At 45.1% G+C, this 22,872-nt stretch overlaps 1 protein-coding gene across 4 annotated transcripts in view; it reads right to left on the reverse strand.

Moving 5' to 3' along the window:
* The window catches only part of LOC129830464 (metabotropic glutamate receptor 7-like), a 129,327-nt gene that overhangs the window by 103,522 nt on the left and 2,933 nt on the right, over window positions 1-22,872 (reverse strand). The gene's annotated exons all lie outside the window — the stretch shown is intronic.

Here is a 22,872-nt window from a genome sequence, read left to right on the forward strand (position 1 = left end):
CTCAGGGGCGTGCTCGGTGTTCTTTTTCCTGTAGCCAACAATCATCTCCTTTGTCTTGATCACGTTGAGGGAGAGGCTGTCGTCCTGGCACCACATAGCCAGGTCTCTGACCTCGTCCATATATGCTATCTTGTCATTGATCAGGTCTACCACTTGTGTCATCGGCAAACTTAATGATGGTGTTGGAGTCGTGCCTGGCTGTGCAGTCATGAGTGAACAGGGAATACAGGAGGGGACTGAGCACGCACCCCTGAGGGGCCTCTGTGTTGAGGGTCAGCGTGGCGGATGTGTTGTTACCTACCCTTACCACCTGGGGGCGGCACGTCAGGAAGTCCAGGTGTTTAGTCCCAGGGTCCTTAGCTTAGTGATGAGCTTTGAGGGCACTATGGTGTTGAACGCTGAGCTGTAGTCAATGGATAGCATTCTCACATAGGTGTACCTTTTGTCCAGGTGGGAAAGGGCAGTGTGGAGCGCAATAGAGATTGCATCATCTGTGGATCTGTTGGGGCGGTATGCAAATTGGGGTGGGTCTCGGGTTTCTGGGATAATGGTGTTGATGTGAGCCATGACCAGCCTTTCAAAGCACTTCATGGCTATAGACGTGAGTGCTACGAGTCAGTAGTCATTTAGGCAGGTTACCTTAGTGTCTTTGGGCACAGGCACTATTACAAACTTGGACAGGGAGAGGTTTAAAATGTCAGTGAAGACACTTGCTACTTGGTCAGCACATGCTTGCAGTATGCGTCCTGGTAATCCGTCTGGCCTTGCGGCCTTGTGAATGTTGACCTATTAAAAGGTCGTACTCACATCAGCTGCGGAGAGCATGATCACACAGTCTTCCGGAACAGCTGGTGCTCTCATACATGTTTCAGTGTTATTTGGCTCGAAGCGAGCATAGAAGTAGTTTAGCTCATCTGGTAGGCTCGTGTCACTGGGCAGCTCTCGGCTGTGCTTCTCTTTGTAGTCTGTAATGGTTTGCAAGCCCTGCCACATCCGACGAGCGTCAGAGCCGGTGTAGTACGATTGGGGTATGTACGTACGGTCACTGTGGGGACGATGTCATGTTTGCACTTATTGATGAAGCCAATGACTGATGTGGTGTACTTCGCAATGCCATTGGAGGAATCCCAGAACATATTCCAGTCTGTGCTAGCAAAACAGTCCTGTAGCCTAGCATCTGCTTCATCTGACCACTTTTTTATTGGTCTAGTCACTGGTGCTTCCTGCTTTAATTTTGCTTGTAGGCAGGAATCAGGAGGATAGAATTATGATCAGATTTACCAAATGTAGGGCGAGGGAGAGCTTTGTATGCATCGCTGTGTGTGAAGTAAAGGTGGTCCAGAGTTTTTTTCCCCCTCTGGTTGAACATTTAACATGCTGATAGCCATTTGGTAAAACGTAGTAGTCCCCAGCTACTAGGAACGCTGCCTCTGGGTGATAGTTTTCTTGTTTGCTTATGGCGGAATACAGCTCATTCAATGCTGTCTTAGTGCCAGCCTCAGTCTGTGATGGTACGTAAAACAGCTACGAAAAATACAGATCTAAACTCTCTAGGTAGATAGTGTGGTCTACAGTTTATCATGAGATATTCTACCTCAGACGAGCAATAGCTCAAGACTTCCTTTGATATCGTGCACCAGCTGTTATTTACAAAAATACATAGTCCGCCGCCCCTCGTCTTACCAGACGCTGCTAATCTATCCTGCCGGTACAGCGTATAACCAGCCACCTGTATGTTGACAGTGTTGTCGTTCAGCCATGACTCCGTGAAGCATAAGATATTGCAGTTTTGAATGTCCTGTTGGTAGTTTAATCTTCCGTGTAGGTCATCAATATTTTTCTCCAAAGATTGCACGTTTGCTAGCAGAATGGAAGGAAGTGGGGGGTTATTCGATCGCCTATGAATTCTCAGAAGGCAGCTGCCCCTGGCCCCTTTTTCTCTGCCTCCTCTTCATGAAAATCACGGGAATCATTTATTCTGAATAACGGATGTGGGGACTCCGCTCAGACGTCTTTTTATGCCTGCTATGTGAGGTTAGTCCAGACCAGACCAAATTTGAAACAATCATTGACATCGATGTTTCACAAGTTTGGACATCACAGTACAGCACAGTAGAGAATAGTAACGTACAGTATAGCACAGCACGGTAGAGTAGAATACCGTACTCCAAGCGGGCTGTACAGAACAGTAAAATATATATACTCAGTACACTACAGTAGAGTACAGTACAATACATTATACTGTACTCTACTCTAGTGTGCTTTACTGTATAGTACTTAACTCTACTGTACTGTACAGTGCTGTCCAAACTTGTGAAACATAGACGTCTATGATCGGTTCAAAGTTGGTTCGGCCAGGGCGGACCGACCAAATGTTAACTCTTTTCAACATCCATGTACGTCCGGTGTCGGTCTTTGTTCAGTGGGTGAGAATGCGTGTTAGGTGTCAGTAAGAGCAGGGAGAGGTGACTTTAACTGGAGAGAGAGAGAGAGAAGATAGAGCGGTAGAACTAGCAAGTGGGAGAGAGGAAACGGTTGTCCAGACTGTTTTTACAGTCTTGCTTTGACTTCGAGACGACAGTAAGATAAATAAAATATCACTATGCCAGTGGAAGGGAAGACAGTAGCAGGTGACCCAACTGTGATTTGTGACTACTATGTAATCCCTTAATAAATAATAAACAAACTTGATATCAGTAAAAAACACTCAAATTAATTGGCAAGTCTAACTTTACTTTTTACTTCTGTGAACTATCATTATTTTCCCTCCTCATGAGGGAGAGAAATTAGAAAATGTTTAAAATATGTGGGTTTTTGGTAATGGCACAAGGCAAGTGCCAGAAGGCAAATAATTTCTCCAAAACTAAATATACAGTGCACTCGGAAAGTATTCAGACAAGTTAACTATTTCCACATTTTGTTAAGTTAGCCTTATTCTAAAAATGTATTAAATTACATTTTTTCCTCATCAATCTACACACAATAACCCATAATGACAAAGCATAAATAGGTTTTATAATTTTTTGTAAAAGTATTATTTCTTTTTGTTGAAATATTACATTTCCATAATTATTCATACCCTTAACTCAGTACTTTGTTGAAGCACCTTTGGCAGTGATTACAGCCTCAAGCCTTTTTGGATATGACGCTACAAGCTTGGCACACCTGTATTTGGGGAGATTCTCCTATGTTCTCCGCAGATCAAGCTCTGTCAGCTATTTTCAAGTCTCTCCAGAGATGTTCGATTAGGTTCATGTCCAGGCCCTGGCTGGGCCATTCAAGGACATTCAGGGACTTGTACCGAAGCCACTCCTGTGTTGTCTTGGCTGTGTGCTTAGGTTCAGTGTCCTGATGGAAGGTGAACCGTCGCCCCAGTCTGAGGTCCTGAGCACTCTGGTGCAGGTTTTCATAAAGTATCTCTCTGTACTTTGCTCTGTTCATCTTTCCCTCAATCTTGACTAGTCTCCCTGTCCCTGCTGCTGAAAAACACCCCCACAGCATGATGCTGCCACCATCATGCTTCACTGTAGGGATGGTGCCAGATTTCCTCCAGGTGTGACGCTTGGCATTCAGGCAAAAGTGTTCAATTGTGGTTTCATCAGACTAGAGAATATTGTTTCCCATGGTCTGATTGTCCTTTAGGTGCCTCTTGGCAAACTCCAAGCGGGCTGTCATGTGCCTTTTACTGAGGAGTGGATTCTTTTACTGAGGAGTGGATCTGTCTGACCACTCTACAATGAAGGCCTGATTGGTGGATTGCTGCAGAGATAGTTGTCCTTCTGAATGTTTCTCCCATCTCCACAGAGGAACTCTAGAGCTCTGTCAGAGTGACCATTGGGTTCTTGGTCACCTCCCTGACCAAGGCCCTTGTCCCCTGATTGCTCAGTTTGGCATGGAGGCCAGCTCTAGGAAGTGTCTTGGTGGTTCCAATCTTCTTCCATTTAAAAATAATGTATCTGTGCTTCGACGCAATCCTGTCTCGGAGCTCTACGGACAATTCCTTCGACTTCGTGGTTTTTGCTCTGACATGCTCTGTCAACTGTGGGACGTTATATAGACTGGTGTGTGCCTTTCCAAATCATGTCAAATCAATTGAATTTACCACAGGTGGACTCCAATCAAGTTGTAGAAACATCTCAAGGATGATCAATGGAAACAGGATGCACCTTAACTCAATTTCGGTCTCATAGCAAAGGGTCTAAATACCTATGTAAATAAGGTATTTCTGTTTTTTACTTTGAATAAATTTGCACACAAAAATCAAAAAATCAGTTTTTGCTTTGACAACCAATTTGACATGCTCCTATGAACTTCACGTTGGTGCTTAATGGTCCTTTTAGATTGAAATGCTCATGTACTGTATGCTTTTGCTGCAGCACCATGGCATACTTTCCAAGCCCAGAGGACCACACACACACACACACACACCACTGCAAAGCTTAGGCTGAGAGAAAGAAAGGGAGAGAAAACGGAACACTCACTAACCACCATCCCCAGAGAAATATAGCCAAGAGCAAATTTCAGATGATTAAATTCTAAAGCGATAATCTTATACATTTCCAAGGTATGAAATCAACAGGTCTTTAAGCACCTGTGGTCTTAGTTTGTCCTATTATAATCATTTCCTCTCCTTAAATATACACCGTCATTCTGTTGTTTGATGCAGTGCCGGTTTATGACTATCCATTGACAGCAGACATTTTTAGATGGCTGTAGGGCTTTCTGTAATAAGATAACTGAAGGACAACCAATGAATCCTAATGAAGGCTTATTGTGTATAATGTGAGAGGATACACACCACGGGTCCCTGCCATCTCCTTATCACACACGTGTGCAGTACATGCGCACACACTTATACACACGCAAAAGCTCTACACACAACTTGTCCGCAAGACGCTTTTAGCAGTCTGCTAGGCTTTTCTTTCAGTGATGCAGAGCTCAGGTCGTGGTACGTTAGCTATCTTCACATCTCCTGTCAGTCAGTCTTCAGTGTGCATGCCTGTCCGCATTAGTCTCCTCACAGAGACATCCAGCAGTCTCAACATAACAGTCAACATAACAGAGCCGGCCCAGTGCAGTGCCCCCAACCTCTGGGGACACCAGGCAGGCCTTGTGAGCAGTGCACTTTCCACTTAGTTAGGCTGCCATTAGACTACAAAAAGTATCTTGTGGAATGTGACTCTGTGTCTCTGTGTGTGTGTGACTGAGTCTCTGTGTGTGTGTAAGATAGGGGGTAGGAGGAGGTAAATTGAGGCGAAGGGGTGAGTGGCGGTGGAGATTGGGGTTGGGAGGAGGATGAGGTTTTTTTGGCTCCTCTGCATTTCTTCAATTGCAACATCTTTCATGCGTTGAGAGAGAATTTTCCCTGACAAGCAGTTCCACAGGATTAGGCTTTGTGGAATAGGACTTCTGAAGCACCATGTATGAAGGAAGAGTAGGAAGAGGGGAGGAAGGGAAGAGGCATCAGTAATGCTATCAGAATGGGAGAGGTGATTTGAAAGTGATTTGCCTCATATTGTATCTATTGAATAAGAGATTAGCTTTAAGGTCATGTACAGGTGTTTGGTAATTCAACTACAGCAGAAGGAGAAGAAGTAAAAATAGATAGCCAAAACATATATGTATTTATTCTACTACATGCTGTATAACTGTAGTATTTGGATTAGGACTTTTCTGTAAAAAAAAAAAAATTCTAGTAAGCCTGGATACCCAAGGCCAAATATGATAGACTATTCATATACTATTTTGTTCACTGAGAACCCAGTAGTCATATTTTAGGTCAGGTTAACTGTTTCAACCCTTACATTCTGCATCGATCGAAGATCATCTACCTAAAAACAAAAAATAAACCACATGTTTATATTTTTAGTGAAGACCGGCGACCAAATGACAAGTGACAGGGGCATCCTTACTCAAGGAACAAATGTGTTCAAGACACAGCACTCCTCCCCATTTATCCTCCCAAAACAACAGCGTCCACCCCATCCCTCATCTTCCCAACACAACAGCGTCCACGCCATCCCTCATCTTCCCAACACAACAGCGTCCACCCCATCCCTCATCTTCCCAACACAACAGAGTCCACCCCATCCCTCTCTCCACTCATCCCCGTAAAAGGATTGGACGTAATGGGGTTCCCTACTATAACTCATTCTACTGGCCAGATCAACTGTACAGAACTTGAACTCCATCCTCAGTCACATTTTACGGTCAACCTGACAATACTTTTTCAAAGCACTTTTTCCCCCCAATGTGAGGGGAGTTAAGCTGTTAAGTAGGTCCCCTGTTTTCTCCAGAGTTGAGAGAGGCTGGGTGGTAATTCCTGGCTGGCTGGGAGAGTCAACACTGGCCTGCCCTCCACCCACTGCAGCCTGGAAAAGACCATTTCATTCTCTCCTTTATACCTTGGATTGGTTCCTACGGGCTGGGCGAGGAACGAGGTATTTGAGGTTGTTGAAGTCTGAGATGTGGTGTTATACAGAGAAATATGGGGGAAATGTAGTTAAGACATGCCTGAGGGATGCACTGAAAATATTTATAGGATCAGCTGGAGATGTCTTTATGTGTGGATGTGCATGATGTGTACCGGTATTCGGGTGGAACTATACATGTAACATACATGACTCCACATCCATACATTCTGATGTAAAGTGAATAAGGGAGTCAATTTCCCCCATCCCCCATCCATATCCAGGACCAACTAATGGGCAAACAAAGATTCCCAATCTCTCCCTGACATGAAATCTCTGACCTCAGGAACCCCCATGTAAGCCAGTTTGACAGCTGGTTTGAATGAGGAATGTTTTATTTATTACATTAGTCACCTACATTGTACATGTAGGCATGCAAAAGTATTCACCACCCTTGGCATTTTTCCTATTTTGTTGCCTTACAACCTGGAATTAAAATTCATTTTTTTTGGGGGGGGGGGGTTGTATCATTTGATTTACACATGCCTACCACTTTGAAGATGCAAATATTTTTTAGTGTAAAACAAGAAATAAGAAAAAAAAAACACTAAAAACTTGAGCGTGCATAACTATTCACCCCTCCAAAGTCAATACTTTGTAGACCCACCTTTTGCAGCAATTACAGCTGCAAGTCTCTTGGAGTATGTTTCTATAAGCCTGGCACATCGAGTCACTGGGATTTTTGCCCATTCTTCAAGGCAAAACTGCTCCAGCTCCTTCAAGTTGGATGGGTTCTGCTGGTGTACATGTAACAGTTTAACTTTACGTCCGTCCCCTCGCCCCGACTCGGGCGCGAACCAGGGACCCTCTGCACACATCAACAACAGTCACCCACGAGGCATCATTACCCATCGCTCCTTGCAGAGCAAGGGGAACCACTACTTCAAGGTCTCAAAGCGAGTGACGTAACCGATTGAAGCGCACCACCGCTAACTAGCCACCGTTAGCGCACCACCGCTAACTAGCTAGCCATTTCACATCCGTTACATACAGCAATCTTCAAGTTATACCACAGATTCTCAATTGGATTGAGGTCTGGGCTTTGACTAGGCCATTCCAAGACATTTAAATGTTTCCCCTTAAACCACTTGAGTATTGCTTTAGCAGCATGCTTAGGGTCATTGTCCTGCTGGAAAGTGAACCTTGGACCCAGTCTCAAATCTTTGGAAGACTGAAACAGGTTTCCATCAACAATTTCCCTGTGTTTAGCGCCATCTATCATTCCTTCAATTCTGACCAGTTTCCCAGTCCCTGCCGATGATAAACATCCCCACAGCATGATTCTGCCACCACCACGCCTCACTGGGGATGGTGTTCTCGAGGTGATGAGAGGTGTTGGATTTGCGCCAGACATAGCGTTTTGCTTGATGGCCAAAAATCTGAATTTTAGTCTCATCTGACCAGAGTACCTTCTTCCATATGTTTGGGGAGTCTCCCATGTTTGCTTATTTTTTTCTTTAAGCAATGGCTTTTTTCTGGCCACTCTTTCGTTAAGCCCAACTCTGTGGAGTGTACGGCTTAAAGTGGTCCTATGGATAGATACTCCAATCTCCACTATGGAGCTTTGCAGCTCCTTCAGGGTTATCTTTGGTCTCTTTGGTGTCTCTGATTTATACCCTCTTTGCCTGGAGTTTTGGTGGGCGGTCTTCTCTTGGCAGGATTGTTGTGGTGCCATATTCTTTCCATTATTTTTATAAGTGATTTTAAATGGTGCTCCGTGGGATGTTCAACGTTTTGAATATTTTTTTATAACCCAAACCTGATCTGTACTTCTCCTCAACTTTGTCTCTGACCTGTTTGGAGACCTCATTGGTCTTCATGGTGCCGCTTGCTTGGTGGTGCCGCTTGCTTAGTGGTGCCCCTTGCTTAGTGGTGTTGCAGACTCTAGGGACTTTCAGAACAGGTGTATTTATACTGAGATCATGTGACAGATCATGTGACACTTAAATAAAGTCCACCTTTGTGCAATCAAACTAATTATGTGACTTATGAAGGTAATTGGTTGCACCAGATCTTATTTAGGGGCTTCATAGCAAAGGGGGTGAATAAATATGCACGCACCACTTTTTCATTTCACTTCACCAATTGAGTATTTTGTCTATGTCCATTACATGAAATCCAAATAAAAATCAATTTAAATTAATTTGTAATGCAAGGAAATAGGAAAAACGCCAAAATGGTTGAATACTTTTGCAAAGCACTGTATGTGCATACACAAGGAGGCTGGTGTGAGGATCTATAGGAGGATGGGCTCATTGTAATGACTGAATCGAATCAATGGAACAGAGTGAAACACTTTGTTTATATGTGTTTGATGTGTTTGGTACCATTCCATGTATCTCATTACAGCCATTAAAATGAGCCCGTCCTCCTAGATCTCCTCCCAGCAGCCTCCTCTGGCGCATAAATGTCCGATGGGCTGAGCATGAGTATAAAACAGGGTTTGTTTACAAAGCTGGGGCTCTAAAAGGCCATTGAGGGGCCAAGCGTGTTTGCTTAATAATGCCAATCACTCTTCACCTTTTTGTTAACTAACAGGACTCCATTTTCAGCATAATAACTGCTCCTGGGGGGTCTGAATAAATTATCATTCTTATCAGCGTTTTCCTGTATCTGGGAGAAAAAACTCACTCTCTGAGACCTCTTTGTATCACACTCAGAGTGAAATGAAAGAAATAAAAGCTGAAATAAATTATTCTCTCTACCATTATTCTGACATTTCACATTCTTAAAATAAAGTGGTGTTCCTAACCGACCTAAAACAGGGAATTTTTACTAGGATTAAATGTCAGGAATTGTGAAAAACAGATTAAATGTATTTGGCTAAGGTGGATGTAAACTTCCGACTTCAACTGTATATATATATATATACACTGTCACGTTCCTGACTTGTTTTCTCTTCTTTTTGTATGTGTTAAGTTGGTCAGGGCGTGAGTTGGGGTGGGCATTCTATGTTATGTGTTTCTATGTTTAGGTCGTTTGTAATTAGCCTTATATGGTTCTCAATCAGGGACAGGTGTTTGACGTTTCCTCTGATTGAGAACCATATAAAGGTAGGCTGTTCACACTGTTTGTTTGTGGGTGGTTGTCTTCCGTGTCTGTGTATGTTGCACCATACGGGACTGTTTCGGTTTGTTCGTTCGTTTGCTGTAGTCTGTACCTGTTCGTGCGTTCTTCGTGTTATATGTAAGTTCTCATAGTTCAGGTCTGTCTACATTCGTTTGTAGTTTGTTGAAGTGTTTTCGGTTTTCGTCTTTACTTTAATAAACTTCATTATGTCCACATTCCACGCTGCGCTTTGGTACAATCCCTACTCCTCCTCTTCTTCTTCCGAAGAGGAGGAGGACAACCGTTACAGAACCACCCACCAAACAAGGATCAAGCAGCGTGAGAGGAACCAGCAACAGCGGCCAAAAAAACAGGACTCGTGGACTTGGGAGGAAATATTGAACGGAGAAGTACCCTGGGCTAAGGTGGGAGAGAATCGCCGCTCTCGGGAGGCGATGGAGTCAGCGAAAGCCCAGGATCGGTGGTATGAGGAGGCAGCAAGGAGACGTGGCTGGAGAACCGAAAGTAAACCCCAAACATTTCTTGGGGGGGGGAGGCTAAAAGGGAGAGTGGTGAAGTCAGGTAGGAGACCTGCGCCTACTCCCTGTACTTACCATGGAGAGCGAGAGTACGGGCAGACACCGTGTTACGCAGTAGAGCGCATGGTGTCTCCTATATGTGTGCATAGCCCAGTGCGGTACATACCAGCTCCTCGTATCGGCCGGGCCAGATTGAGCATTGAGCCAAGTGCCATGAAGCCGGCTCTACACATCTGGCCACCAGTGCGTCTCCTCGGGCCGGCTTACATGGCACCAGCCTTACGCATGGTGTCCCCGGTTCGCATACATAGCCCGGTGCGGGTTATTCCACCTCCCCGCACTGGTCGGGCGACGGGGAGCATACAACCAGGTAAGGTTGGGCAGGCTCAGTGCTAAAGGGAGCCAGTACGCCTGCACGGTCCAGTATTTCCGGCGCCACCTCCCAGCCCAGTACCACCAGTGCCAACACCACGCACCAGGCTTCCAGTGCGTCTCCAGAGCCCTGTTCCTCCTCCACGCACTCTCCCTGTGGTGCGTGTCTCCAGCCCAGTGCCTCCAGTTCCGGCACCACGCATCAATTCTCCTGTGCGTCTCCAAAGCCCTGTACGCACTGTTCCTTCTCCCCGTACTCGCCCTGATGTGCGTGCCCTCAGCCCGGTACCACCAGTGCCGGTACCACGCACCAGGCCTATAGTACGCCTTGAGAGTCCAGTGAGCCCTGTTGCCGCTCCCCGCACTAGCCTGAAGGTGCGTGTCTTTAGCCCGGTACCTCCAGTTTCGGTACCACGCACCAGGCCTACAGTGCGTCTCAGCCGGCAAGAATCTGCCGTCTGCCCAGCGGCGCCTGAACTGCCCGTCTGCCAAGCGGCGCCTGAACTGCCCGTCTGCCCAACGCCGTCTGAACTGTCCGTCTGCCAAGCGCCGCATGAACTGCCCGTCGGTACTGAGCCTTCAAAGCCGCCCGTCTGCCATGAGCCTGCAAAGCCGCCCGTCTGCCATGAGCCTGCAAAGCCGCCCGTCTGCCATGAGCCTGCAAAGCCGCCCGTCTGCCATGAGCCTGCAAAGCCGCCCGTCTGCCATGAGCCTGCAAAGCCGCCCGCCAGACAGGATCAGCCAGAGCCTTCCGCCAGACAGGATCAGCCAGAGCCTTCGCCAGATAGGATCAGCCAGAGCCTTCCGCCAGACAGGTTCAGCCGGAGCTTTCCGCCAGACAGGATCAGCCGGAGCCTTCCGCCAGACAGGATCAGCCGGAGCCTTCCGCCAGACATGACCAGCCGGAGCCGTCAGCGAGCCATGACCAGCCAGAGCCGTCAGCGAGCCATGACCAGCCAGAGCCGTCATCCAGCCATGACCAGCCGGAGCCGTCAGCGAGCCATGACCAGCCGGAGCCGTCAGCGAGCCATGACCAGCCGGAGCCGTCAGCGAGCCATGACCAGCCGGAGCCGTCATCCAGCCATGACCAGCCACAGCCGTCATCCAGCCATGGCCAGCCAGAGCCGTCATCCAGCCATGGCCAGCCAGAGCCGTCATCCAGCCATGACCAGCCAGAGCCGTCATCCAGCCATGACCAGCCAGAGCCGTCATCCAGCCATGACCAGCCAGAGCCGTCATCCAGCCATTACCAGCCAGAGCCGTCATCCAGCCATGACCAGCCAGAGCCGTCATCCAGCCAGGACCAGCCAGAGCCGTCATCCAGCCAGGACCAGCCAGAGCCGTCATCCAGCCAGGACCAGCCAGAGCCGTCATCCAGCCATGACCAGCCAGAGCCGTCATCCAGCCATGACCCGCCAGAGCCGTCATCCAGCCGGGATCCGCCAGAGCCAGCCAGCCGGGATCCGCCAGAGCCAGCCAGTCAGGATCCGCCATCCAGTCCGGTGCTGCCGTCCCTCAGTCCGGTGCTGCCGTCCCTCAGTCCGGTGCTGCCGTCCCTCAGTCCGGTGCTGCCGTCCCTCAGTCCGGAGCTGCCGTCCCTCAGTCCGGTGCTGCCGTCCCTCAGTCCGGTGCTGCCGTCCCTCAGTCCGGTGCTGCCGTCCCTCAGTCCGGAGCTGCCGTCCCTCAGTCCGGAGCTGCCGTCCCTCAGTCCGGAGCTGCCGTCCCTCAGTCCGGAGCTGCCGTCCCTCAGTCCGGAGCTGCCGTCCCTCAGTCCGGAGCTGCCGTCCCTCAGTCCGGAGCTGCCCCTTATCCCGGTACTGCTCCTTATCCCGGTGATGCCCCTTAATTTAGGTGGGGTTATTTGGAGGGTGGTCATTGAGAGGGGGATACAGAAGCAGGGAGTGACTATGGTTGTGTGGGGACCACGCCCAGAGCCTGAGCCGCCACTGTGGACAGATGCCCACCCAGACCCTCCCCTAGACTTTTGGTGGAGCGTCCGGAGTTCGCACCTTGGGGGGGGGGGTTATGTCACGTTCCTGACTTGTTTTCTCTTGTTTTTGTATGTGTTTAGTTGGTCAGGGCGTGAGTTGGGGTGGGCATTCTATGTTATGTGTTTCTATGTTTAGGTCATTTGTAATTAGCCTTATATGGTTCTCAATCAGGGACAGGTGTTTGACGTTTCCTCTGATTGAGAACCATATAAAGGTAGGCTGTTCACACTGTTTGTTTGTGGGTGGTTGTCTTCCGTGTCTGTGTATGTTGCACCATGGGACTGTTTCGGTTTGTTCGTTCGTTTGCTGTAGTCTGTACCTGTTCGTGCGTTCTTTGTGTTATATGTAAGTTCTCATAGTTCAGGTCTGTCTATGTTCGTTTGTAGTTTGTTGAAGTGTTTTCGGTTTTCGTCTTTACTTTAATAAACTTTATTATGTCCACATTCCACGCTGCGCTTTGGTCCAATCCCTACTCCTCCTCTTCTTCTTCCGAAGAGGAGGAGGACAACCGTTACATACACAGTTGATGTCGGAAGTTTACATACACCTTAGCCAAAAACATTTAAACTTATTTTTTCACAATTCCTGACATTTAATCCTAGTACAAAATCCCATGTCTTATGTCAGTTAGGATCACCACTTTATTTTAAGACTGTGAAATGTCAGAATAATGGTAGAGAGAATGATTTATTTCAGCTTTTATTTCTTTCATCACATTCCCAGTGGGTCAGAAATGTACATACACACAATTAGTATTTGGTAGCATTGCCTTTAAATTGTTTAACTTGGGTCAAACATTTCTAGTAGCCTTCCACAAGCTTCCCACAATAAATTGGGTGAATTTAGGCCCATTCTTCCTGACAGAGCTGCTGTAACTGAGTCAGGTTTGTAGGCCTCCTTGCTCGCACACGCTTTTTCAGTTCTGCCCACAATTTTTTTATAGGAATGAGGTCAGGGCTTTGTGATGGCCACTCCAATACCTTGACTTTGTTGTCCTTAAGCTATTTTGCCACAACTTTGGAAGTATGCTTGGGGTCATAGTCCATTTGCAAGACCCATTTGCGACCAAGCTTTAACTTCCTGACTGATGTCTTGAGATGTTGCATCAATATATCCACACAATTTTCCTCCTCATAATGCCATCTATTTTGTGAAGTGCACCAGTCCCTCCTGCTGCAAAGAACCGACAATGCTGCCAACCCCGTGCTTCGCGGTTGGGATGATGTTCTCGGCTTGCAAGCTTCCCCTTTATCCTCTTAACATAACGATGGTCATTATGGCCAAACAGTTCTATTTTTGTTTCATCAGACGAGAGGACATTTCTCCAAAAGGTAAGATCTTTGTTCCCATGTGCAGTTGCAAACCGTAGTCTGGCTTTTTTATGCCGGTTTTGGAACGGTGGCTTCTTCCTTGCTGAGTGGCCTTTCAGGTTATGTCGATATAGGACTCGTTTTACTGTGGATATGGATACTTTTGTACCTGTTTCCTCCAGCATCTTCACAAGGTCCTTTGCTGTTGTTCTGGGATTGATTCGCACTTTTCGCAATAAAGTACGTTCTTCTCTAGGAGACAGAACGCGTCTCCTTCCTGAGTTGTATGGCGGCTGCGTGGTCCCATGGTGTTTATACTTGCTTACTATTGTTTGTACAGATGAACGTGGTACCTTCAGGCATTTGGAAATTGCTCCCAAGGATGAACCAGACTTGGAGGGATTCGATTTTTTTCTGAGGTCTTGGCTGATTTATTTTGATTTTCCCATGATGTCAAGCAAAGAGGCACTGAGTTTGAAGGTAGGCCTTGAAATACATACACATGTACACCTCCAATTGACTCAAAATTTGCCTATCAGAAGATTCTAAATGCATAACATCATTTTCTGGAATTTTCCAAGCTGTTTAAAAGGCACAGTCAACTTAGTGTATGTAAACTTCTGACACACTGGAATTGTGAATTATAAGTGAAATTATCTGTCTGTAAATAATTGTTGGAAAAATTACTTGTGTCATGCACAAAGTAGATGACCTAGCCGACGTGCCAAAACTATTGTTTGTTAACCAGACATTTGTGGAGTGGTTGAAAAATGAGTTTTAATGACTCCAGCCTAAGTGTATGTAAACGTCTTACTTTAACTGTGTGTGTGTGTGTGTGTATATATATATACAGTGGGGAGAACAAGTATTTGATACACTGCCGATTTTGCAGGTTTTCCTACTTACAAAGCATGTAGAGGTCTGTAATGTTTATCATAGGTCAACTGTGAGAGACGGAATCTAAAACAAAAATCCAGAAAATCACATTGTATGATTTTTAAGTAATTAATTTGCATTTTATTGCATGACATAAGTATTTGATACATCAGAAAAGCAGAACTTAATATTTGGTACAGAAACCTTTGTTTGCAATTACAGAGATCATACGTTTCCTGTAGTTCTTGACCAGGTTTGCACACACTGCAGCAGGGATTTTGGCCCAGTCCTCCATACAGACCTTCTCCAGATCCTTCAGGTTTCGGGGCTGTCCCTGGGAAATACGGACTTTCAGCTCCCTCCAAAGATGTTCTATTGGGTTCAGGTCTGGAGACTGGCTAGGCCACTCCAGGACCTTGAGATGCTTCTTACGGAGCCACTCCTTAGTTGCCCTGGCTGTGTGTTTCGGGTCGTTGTCATGCTGGAAGACCCAGCCACAACCCATCTTCAATGCTCTTAATGAGGGAAGGAGGTTGTTGGCAAAGATCTCGTGATACATGGCCCCATCCATCCTCCCCTCAATACGGTGCAGTCGTCCTGTCCCCTTTGCAGAAAAGCATCCCCAAAGAATGATGTTTCCACCTCCATGCTTCACGGTTGGGATGGTGTCTTGGGGTTGTACTCATCCTTCTTCTTCCTCCAAACACGGCGAGTGGAGTTTAGACCAAAAAGCTCTATTTTTGTCTTTTTGTCACATGACCTTCTCCCATTCCTCCTCTGGAGGTATGTAAGAAGTGTGCCTCTTCACCTGCATTGCTTGCTGTTTGGGGTTTAGGCTGGGTTTCTGTACAGCACTTTGAGATATCAGCTGATGTACAAATGGCTATATAAATACATTTGATTTGATTTGGATCATCCAGATGGTCATTGGCAAACTTCAGACGGGCCTGGACATGCACTGGCTTGAGCAGGGGACCTTGCGTGCGCTGCAGGATTTTAATCCATGACGGCGTAGTGTGTTACTAATGGTTTTCTTTGAGACTGTGGTCCAAGCTCTCTTCAGGTCATTGACCAGGTCCTGTAGTGTAGTTCTGGGCTGATCCCTCACCTTCCTCATGATCATTGATGCCCCACGAGGTGAGATCTTGCATGGAGCCCCAGACCGAGAGTGATTGACCGTCATCTTGAACTTCTTCCATTTTCTAATAATTGTGCCAACAGTTGTTGCCTTCTCACCAAGCTGCTTGCCTATTGTCCTGTAGCCCATCCCAACCTTGTGCAGGTCTACAATTTTATCCCTGATGTCCTTACACAGCACTCTGGTCTTGGCCATTGTGGAGAGGTTGGAGTCTGTTTGATTGAGTGTGTGGACAGGTGTCGTTTATACAGGTAACGAGTTCAAACAGGAGGGCTTCTTAACTTCTCTAGGATAGGGGGCAGCATTTTCACGTTTGGATGAACAGCATACCCAAATTAAACTGCCAGCTACTCATCCACAGAAGATAAGGTATGCATATTATTAGTAGATTTGGATAGAAAACACTCTGAAGTTTATAAAACTGTTTGAATAATGTCTGTGAGTATAACAGAACTTAATTAGCAGGCGAAACCCCGAGGACAAACCATTCAGATTTTTTTTTTTGAGGTCATTCTCTTTTCAACGAGTTTCATTGGGAAACCAGATTTCTAAGCGACCTGCTTGCAGTTCCTACGGCTTCTACTGGATGTCAACAGTCTAGAGAAATTGGTTGAGGTTATTCCTTTGTGTAATGAAGAAATACGGCCATCTTGAAGTCGAGTCACTCTAGGTGTCCTGTTTGATTGAAATGCATGACCAGAAGGCATGCTACGGTTGGTTTTAATCCTGTATTGAACACAGATCATCCCATCATCAACTTTATCAATTATTAACGTCAAAAAATACCTAAAGTTGTATTTCAAAAGTAGTTTGACATTTTTTGGCAAAGTTTACAGGTAACCTTTGATATATTTTGTCGTCACGTTTGAGCAAGTTGGAACCTGTGTTTTTCTGGATCAAACGCGCCAAATAAATTGACATTTTGGATATATATATCGCCGGAATTAATCGAACAAAAGGACCATTTGTGATGTTTAAGGGACATATTGGAGTGCCAACAACCGAATCTCGTTAAAGTTAAGGCATGAATTATATTTTTATTTCTGCGTTTTGTGTCATGCATGCAGGGTTGGAATATGCTTATCTCTCTTTGTTTAAAATGGTGCTATCCTCAGAAAATAGCATTGTATGCTTTCGCCAAAAAGCCTATTTGAATTCTGACATGTTGGCTGGATTCACAACCAAAGTAGCTCTAATTTGGTATCTTTCATGTGTGATTTAATGAAAGTTAGATTTTATAGTAATTTTCATAGTAATTAATCTGAATATGGCGCTCTGCATTTTCTCAGGCTTTTTGCCAAGTGAGACAGTAGCATCCCGCCTAAACTCAGATTTTGGATATAAATATGAGCTTTACCGAACAAAACATACATGTATTGTGTAACATGAAGTCCTAGGAGTGTCATCTGACGAAGATCATCAAAGGTTAGTGATTAATTTTACCACTATTTCTGCTTTTTGTTACTGCTCTCTCTGGCTGGAAAAATGGCTGTCTTTTTCTGTGACTTGGCTCATACCTAACATAATTGTTTGGTGTGCTTTCGTCGTAAAACCTTTTTGAAATCGGACACTGGCTGGATTTACAACATTTACATTTAAGTCATTTAGCAGACGCTCTTATCCAGAGCGACTTACAAATTGGTGCATTCACCATATGATATCCAGTGGAACAACCACTTTACAATAGTGCATCTAAATCTTTTAACCTGTCTAGGACTGGGGTGCCGCCCCCCCCAACATTCCACTGAAAAGGCAGAGCCGCGAAATTCCAAAATTTTTTTTTTTTAAATATTTAACTTTCACACATTAAAGTCCAATACAGCTAATGAAAGACACAGATCGTGTGAATCCAGCCAACATGTCCGATTTTTAAATTTTTTTACAGGGAAGACACAATATGTAAAGATAAAAATCTATTAGCTAAACTCATTAGCATAAGACACCATCTTTTATTTGTCCACCAACACCAGTAGCTATCACCAATTCGGCTAAACTAAGATATTGATAGCCACTAACCAAGAAAAAAACTCATCAGATGACAGTCTGATAACACAATTTATGGTATAGGATAGGTTTTGTTAGAAAAATGTGCATATTTCAGGTAGATGTCATAGTTTACAATTGCACCCACCGTCACAAATGGACTAGAATAAATATATAGAGCAACGTGTTTACCTAATTACTAATCATCAAACATTTCGTAAAAATACACAGCATACACTAATCGAAAGACACAGATCCTGTGAATACAGACAATATTTCAGATTTTCTAAGTGTCTTACAGCGAAAACACAATAAATCGTTATATTAGCATACCACATATGCAAACGTTACCAGAGCATTGATTCTAGCCAAAGAGAGCGATAACGTAAACATCGCCAAAATATATTAATTTTTTCACTAACCTTCTCAGAATTCTTCAGATGACACTCCTGTAACATCACATTACAACATGCATATACAGTTTGTTCGAAAATGTGCATATTTAGCCACCAAAATCATGGTTAGACAATGACAAAAGTTGCCCAGCTGGTCAGACAATGTCGTGCGCCATATTAGACAGTGATCTAGTCGTATACATAAATACTCATAAACGTGACAAAAAAATATAGGGTGGACAGCGATTGATAGACAATTTAATTCTTAATACAATCGCTGATTTACTTTTTTAAAATTATCCTTACTTTTCAATACAGTTTGCGCCAAGCGAAGCTACGTCTAGCAAGATGGCGTCATAAGCGATTAACATTTCTCGACAGAAACACAATTTATCATAATAAATTGTTCCTACTTTGAGCTGTTCTTCCATCAGAATCTTGGGCAAAGAATCCTTTCTTGGGTCTAATCGTCTTTTGGTCGAAAGCTGTCCTCTTGCCATGTAGAAATGCCCATTGCGTTCGGCATGAACTGGAACCGTGCCCAGAGATTCACAGTGTCTCAGAAATAAATGTCCCAAAATCGCACTAAACGGATATAAATTGCTATAAAACGCTTTAAAAAATTACACGATTTACATAAATAGTGACAACAGCACCCCCTAGCCTCAACAGGTTAAATTAACTACCTTATGATGTTTTTAACTCCTATAACGAGTAGAAACATGACCGGAGAAATATAACTGGCTACACTAATGCTTGGAAAAAGAACGGGGTCGGTGTCCACCGTGCGTCCGACGCAGCTGGAAAGGAGTGCCTACCTACACGTGTTTTTGTTTTATAGGGGCTGTGATTGCGCAATCGATACCATTCAAATCGTCATCACGTAAAGGCATCCAGGGGAAGACGTAAGCAGTGTCTGTATACTCATAGCAATAACAGTGGCCTTTTAACTGACTCCAGATCAGGGGCCAAAATGTGTGAAATCTGACTCCATGTCAGGGAAATTGCTGTAGAATGAGTTCTGTTCCACTCAGAGACAAAATTTCAACGGCTATAGAAACTAGAGACTGTTTTCTATCCAATAATAATAATAATATGCATATTGTACGATCAAGAATTTAGTAGGAAGCCGTTTCAAAAATTACACGGTTTCCATAAATAGTGACAACAGCACCCCCTAGCCTCAACAGGTTAAGAGGGGGGGGGGGGGGGGGTTAGAAGGATTACTTTATCCTATCCTAGGTATTCCTTAAAGAGGTGGGGCCTCCCGGGTGGCGCAGTGGTCTAGGGCACTGCATCGCAGTGCTAACTGCGCCACCAGAGTCTCTGGGTTCGCCCCCAGGCTCTGTCGCAGCCGGCCGCGACCGGGAGGTCCGTGGGGCGACGCACAATTGGGCTAGCGTCGTCCGGGTTAGGGAGGGTTTGGCCGGTAGGGATTTCCTTGTCTCATCGCGCTCCAGCGACTCCTGTGGCGGGCTGGGCGCAGTGCGCGCTAACCAAGGGGGCCAGGTGCACGGTGTTTCCTCCGACACATTGGTGCGGCTGGCTTCCGGGTTGGAGGCGCGCTGTGTTAAAGAAGCAGTGCGGCTTGGTTGGCTTGTGCCTCGGAGGACGCATGGCTTTCGACCTTCGTCTCTCCCGAACCCGTACGGGAGTTGTAGCGATGAGACAAGATAGTAATTACTAGCGATTGGATACCACGAAAATTGGGGGGAAAAGGGGATAAAATAAAAATAAAAATATTAAAAAAAGAGGCGGGGTTTCAGGTGTCTCCGGAAGGTGGTGATTGACGCCGCTGACCTGGCGTCGTGAGGGAGCTTGTTCCACCATTGGGGTGCCAGAGCAGCGAACAGTTTTGACTGGGCTGAGCGGGAACTGTACTTCCTCAGAGGTAGGGAGGCGAGCAGTGTAGCTTTAAAATTGTGTAAAATACTTGTATGTTTGAGGAATTTAAATGATGGGATTTCTGTTGTTTTGAATTTGGCGCCCTGCAGTTTCACTGGCTGTTGACGAGGTGGGACGCTACCGTCCCACATACCCTAGAGAAGTTAAAGAAAAACTAACAGGTCTGTGAGAGCCGGAATTCTTACTGATTGGTAGGTGATCAAATACTTATGTCATGCAATAAAAGGCTAATTAATTACTTAGATCATACAATGTGATTTTCTGGATTTTTGTTTCAGATTCCGTCTCTCACAGTTGAAGTGTACCTATGATAAAAATTACAGACCTCTACATGCTTTGTAAGTTGGAAAACCTGCAAAATCGGCAGTGTGTCAAATACTTGTTCTCCCCACTGTATATATATATGGGGTTGTTTGTCTGACCATATGCTTGACAGTTGACATGTACTCGCTGGAGGCATAAATAAAGGTGCTCTAGATGGGACTAATTGACCTGGGCTGTCACAAACATGAATGTGCAAATGGCATACTGTGTTTGAACAAGCAGACACATTTAACCTAAGAAATTTGGTGACAGCTTTGTGTGCCAGTTACGCAAGCCATCTCGCCTACATGTCTGTCAGAGCTTCCGGCTCTCAGTTGAATAGATCAGTCTGTCTGTCAGGCTTCAATCTACCTCGCCTGGATTGTATTGATTATTCTTTGGGAAAGGGCGAGAGATAAAAACAGTACCTTGCCTGTCAGGCAAGGACATCAATGCTTCACCTAGACAGCTAGTCCGCAGGGGCCCAGTCCCCTGACAGAAGGACAAGAAAGAGTTCACCTGCATTCAAAACAAGTAACGCCTCTCTCTTTGGGAAAGAGAGGAAGAAAATAGCAGGCAGCCCTCCTCTGATATAAAATGTCAGCCGGATAAAAAAAATGAGTTCACCAGTCATTCCACAGGCCAAGAGTTGCAAATGGACACTGACACTAAGGATTTTGGGCTGAGGCAGAGGCTTTTCTCATAGCGTGGGAGAATGTCTCGAAAACAGAGAGCGATGAAAAACAATTAAGATCATCTCTCAAAGGTTGAGAATAACAAGTCCTTCGTTTGAACATCGCGCCATAATTCAAAAGTTTTATGCAATTATTTGTATTTTTTATATTTTGGCTGAAATTGTTTGTTTCTCATTTCCGGGGCTCTGTGGAAGAACAGGAAAATAAAAACATCTTCAGAGCAAATCGGCCTTACCATGGCAACAGTATTGATCAACTCTCCTGGGTCCTCAGAAAAATCTATCCCTCGTCAATTTCCCAGCATTAACAGTTCAACGGCCACTCACACCTTAAATAGACAACAGCGATATTTAGTGTCTGGCAATAAAACCTACAATCTGTATTTAACTTCCCTGATGTTCCATTTATCACAGGGGGGAGATTAACACAATGGTAACTTTCACTGAAATCCTCACTGAAGGATCACAACACTGATCCACTGCTCTATGAAGATCATCGATCCCTCTGAGACTCTGTCCATACAGTTTCACTGCAGACAAAGAGAATATTCCACCACATTCCACGATTTATGGGATTGTGCACTGACTGGATTTGAAGAGATTATGACAACGATCATGGTTGACCGATACATCCCAATGGTTTAACCGTCATCTAAATAAATAATTGTACTTTTATATGAAGAGTATTTGACTTTGTTGGTATGTATTGTTTACTTAGTTTACATTGCACAGCTACAGTTGTTCAAGCACAGACTACTTCACACTCTTTATCCCTGACAATGTACAGAAAATGACATCAGGCGCAGCTTGTCTGATAGAACGAGATGTAATTCATGAAGTAGGGAGCTTTTTCCTCCCAATTTTAAAAGCAGAAATTGCACTTGCTTTCTCAGTCAGGCTTGAACAGGTGTTTCATCCTGTTTTCGAGAAAACGTATTCTCATCTTGATGGATTGGAGTTGAAAACAATCTGTGAAACTTCTAATTGCTATCAGAAATTAATCAGTTGCAGTGAGAATGATGAGTGTAAATGGGCAGGGAGCTGTCATTCCCAGATTATATTGATTACCGCTGGGACTCATAGCCAATTCCTCTTGATGAATGTTTACTATCAATATGATCATCATGACTAGAACATGAAAGGGAGAGAAAGAGCAAAAAAATTAAAGGAGACCACATTGTCTCAATATTGAAATCTGTTGAAAATCGAGACTTTTAATCAAATCTACTGTATCCTCCCCGGGATTTGTGTAGAATTTGACTGTGGGGATCAACACAGCCAGTGACAGCTATACGACAGCAGCCAGAGCGGTGCAGTGGTGGAAATTAACATAAATGCAGAGTGACTGCCTGAGCAAATGCAGGAAGGAGATTTGTGACAGCGCCTGTCAACCCACTGATTCCCCGAGCCTGATTACTACGCCGACGCTCCGGTGCCACTGCAAACACCCCACCTACGCTACTGCTGCAGCCTGACACACAGACAGACACTGGAGCACCTGGAGACGCCAGGATTAGGGGCTTAGTATCCCCCCCCCCCCCCCCCTCCAAGGAATCGTATATGATCTCCAAGTCCCCTGACACCCCCATATCTTTTCTGTGATGTGGATGAGTTCTAATGCTATACTCAAGGAACATCTTTTAGACATAATCACTTGCATTTGGGAAAGACACAAACAAGTATTGTCCTTCAGGTGCTTTCACTCTAACAAACAATCCTGATTCCAACCTTGCAGAGATAATGGTAGAGGGACTTTAACCCCATCACCCAGCATATCCACCCAACAGAGCCACAAAGCCCTTGAGACCAGCATAACTGGATTGGTCTGGTAAAGATTGGTATTAAGAG

This window comes from Salvelinus fontinalis, chromosome 31 (assembly GCF_029448725.1).
Source record: "Salvelinus fontinalis isolate EN_2023a chromosome 31, ASM2944872v1, whole genome shotgun sequence".
Taxonomy (NCBI): domain Eukaryota; kingdom Metazoa; phylum Chordata; class Actinopteri; order Salmoniformes; family Salmonidae; genus Salvelinus; species Salvelinus fontinalis.